Source organism: Olea europaea, unplaced genomic scaffold, assembly GCF_002742605.1.
Source record: "Olea europaea var. sylvestris unplaced genomic scaffold, O_europaea_v1 scaffold1443, whole genome shotgun sequence".
Taxonomy (NCBI): Eukaryota; Viridiplantae; Streptophyta; class Magnoliopsida; order Lamiales; family Oleaceae; genus Olea; species Olea europaea.
The window spans coordinates 38,035-41,313 of NW_019231973.1; positions in this window are offsets into that span (position 1 = coordinate 38,035).

Sequence of the window (3,279 nt, forward strand, 5' to 3'; positions counted from 1 at the left end):
TTTGCTCTAACTCGAATACTGCCAACTTATCCTTCAGCGCTTTTAGGGCTGTCTCTTCTTTTGTCTTGTCATTGCATTCCTTATTGAAAGCCATTAGTCTGGCTTTGAAGGCCTGAATATCGGCCATTTGCTTTTGTAACTTAGAATCCATTCAAGACTCCTTGATTATTCTTTTGCCAATTACTGGCTCTTCTAGGGCCACTATATTTGGCCTCATCTGTCTGAACATTTCAGTGAGTGCGTCCACTGAAAATGGCTCTTCGCTTTGCGCGACAACTTAAGTTTCTTCCCCATCTTGTACTACCCTGACAGGTCCATAGTTTTCTTTGTACATGAACTTTTCCACTGAGTTTGCTTCTGCGACAAAAGGCCTATGATCGGCCTGTACCACCTCTGCTTCGCCTTTGTTATTCCAAAAGATCAGGCATTGATGGAGCGATGAGAGTATACAGCGACTTTCGTGTATCCAATCTCTTCCTAGTAACACATTGTAACTAGTAGGACCATCTATTACAAAGAAGACTGTGGTCCTAGTAGTCGTCCCTATAGTTATGTCAAATGGCATAACTCCCTTAGCTGAAGTTGCTCCTCTGTTGAAACTCATAAGGATAACTTATGTTGGAATCATGTCACCCTCTGTCTTTGCAAACTTCCTCATCATCCTAGATGGAATGGTGTTTATAGCTGCTCCATTGTTGACAAGCACTTTTGCCACAGGGATGCCATTAACTAGAGCTTTAACGTACAATGGCCTCAAGTGTTTAGTCAATTTCATGACTGGCCGTTTAAAAATAACCTTTTCGGCAGCCTCTATTTCTACTTCCTGCTTGTTTTCTGTCAAATTATCCCCCTGTGATAAGTCGACGTGCAGCATATCGCGCTGAGCCTCTATCTCCTAAATTTCCTTCTTACTGTTTTCTAATACTTCCTCGTCAGTTACCCAACCTGTGGGAGGGGGCATTATTCTTGGGGGTGATCCATACTTTTCAGAGCGAGGCACTTTTTTCTTCCTTTTGGGTGTTCCGTACAGTACGTAGAAATCGAAAGGAGGTCCAGATAGTTCTCCCAACAAGTCTACTTCGCGAACTCCCTCCCGATGTAGTTGCTTCAACAGAGTATTGCGCGATACTCCTCTCCTTCTTCCTTCTGCTTCTAGGTCGATTTCTTCTTCAATGTCTGTCATCCCATCGTTTTCTTCATCGTTGTAGGCCTCTCTAGAAGTCTGACATTCTTCACATTCCAGCACGCAAGTCTCTCCTTCGTTGTCCTCCCTTTCTTTTTCTTTATTCTTGAATTCATTGGCCAGTAAGTAATTATTGGCCACGACAGGAGATAACGTACCGAACTGGATAGTAAGGGGTTGATCTGGATCCTCTCCATCCCTTCTGTCCCGCTCAAACTTTGATCTCACAGAAGAAGTTTCTGGCAGTTCTTTCATTGATTCATCTGTACCGGTTTCTTCACTATCCTTGAGAACATTTTGATTGGCTATCTTGAGCAGTTTAGGCGCTTTAGGATGTGGCACTCCCTGTTGCTGCCTCATCATTCATCCATAGGTTCGTTGGAAACGCCTTTGTTGGGTTCTAGTCATCTCGTCAAAAGGTATTGCCCTTCCTGCATTATACTGGAACGAATGCCATACATTTGGCCGGCGAGGTTGCGGCCTGAATGTTCTCCCATTATCTGCTGGCCTGAACTGCCTCTCAAAAGGCGGTCCTCTATAGAATGATGTACCTCGCCCTCTATCAGGCTGAGTGTTTGGGAAGAAAGTAGGGCGATGGGGATACTGTCATATCCCTGGTTTCTCCATGTTCCCACTCACTTCTCTTTTACATCTTGCACACAGGACGTCTTCGTCCTTTTTTGGTTCTTTCCCCTTGATTCATTCAAGGACACTGGGATGTGGTCTAGGGTCCTCTTCTCCATCATCTATGACCAACTTGAATTTTGGCAACTTGTTTTTGAAACTAGACGTCACCATGTTTACTCCAAGTGGCTGTGAAAAAGGATTTTCATCCACTGCCATCTTCTTCTTATTATCGAACATAATTCGTCCTGATTCAATGGCATCCTGCAATACATGACAAAAAACCAAGCAATTGTTAGTCAAATGTGACCATGCATTATGCCACTTACAATATTTTTTACCTTTAATTTGTTCAGGGTTTGGCAATTTATGCTTATTGCTCAACTTTATCTGCTTATCCCTATATAATTTATCAAATATAAGGTCAGCTTTGGTTACATCGAACGAGAACGTTCTAGCCTTTATGTTTCCATCTTTTATGGGCTCATCTTTGCACGATGGTCTAGGCTTGGCCATTATAGGACAAGTATACGTATCTCCTTTAACCAATTCGGCATGATCGTATGACTCGTCGCTGATGGTATAAACGTCAAAATTTGGGTCTTTGTAATAAGTCCTTTTACTAGAATTTTTCATCCGTTCTTCCTCTCTTATTAGTCGTTCATACCTAATCACATTCGCACTCAACTGGAAAAGGTCAGGAAATTCCTTGTCCTGGAATTTCTTTTTTAAATCAAAGCTCAAGCAGCCCTGAGCGATTTTGACAAATTTTTTTCGGGCAGAGGTACAAAACACTTGCTTCTTGCTGTCTTGAACCTTAGGAGAAAACTTTCTGCCCATTCGTTTGACATTTGACGTAGATTCGTCAAATCAACCAAAGTGACTTCAGACTCAGTCTTAAAAAACTGAGCGTGGAATAACTGTTCCAATTGTTGCCATGTTTGAACAGAGTTCGCTGGCAAGTTGATGAACCAGGAGAAAGCTACTCCTGTTAATGAACTAAGAAAAAGCCTCATTTTATGGTAATCGGTTACATCACTACTTTGCAATGTGAATCGCCCTATGTGTTCTAGAGTAGACACCTCTCTTAAACCGGTAAACAGTGAGAATTCTGGTACTTTATACCCTCTAGGCCATGGATATGCTTTGTCTACCCAATCAGGATATGGCTTTGTGTAAGTCGGCCTAATGACGGGACGCACCCAAAAGCCATCTGATCCTGTACGATTTCCATAATCTGATTCCTCAACATGACGTTGGGGTCATATGGAACTCCCACAGGTTGGTTAACCGGTTGATTTGCATGAGGCCTGATGTTTGGTCCTTGATTGGCAACAAAGTTACCATGATTAGGGTCATTACCATTAGCCTGGACATCTATTCCCTCATTAACACGTGGGGTATTCTGTCCATTGTTTAGGACATTATCTCTTATATTTGGATTACCCCCCAAGTTTGGCGTACCACTACCA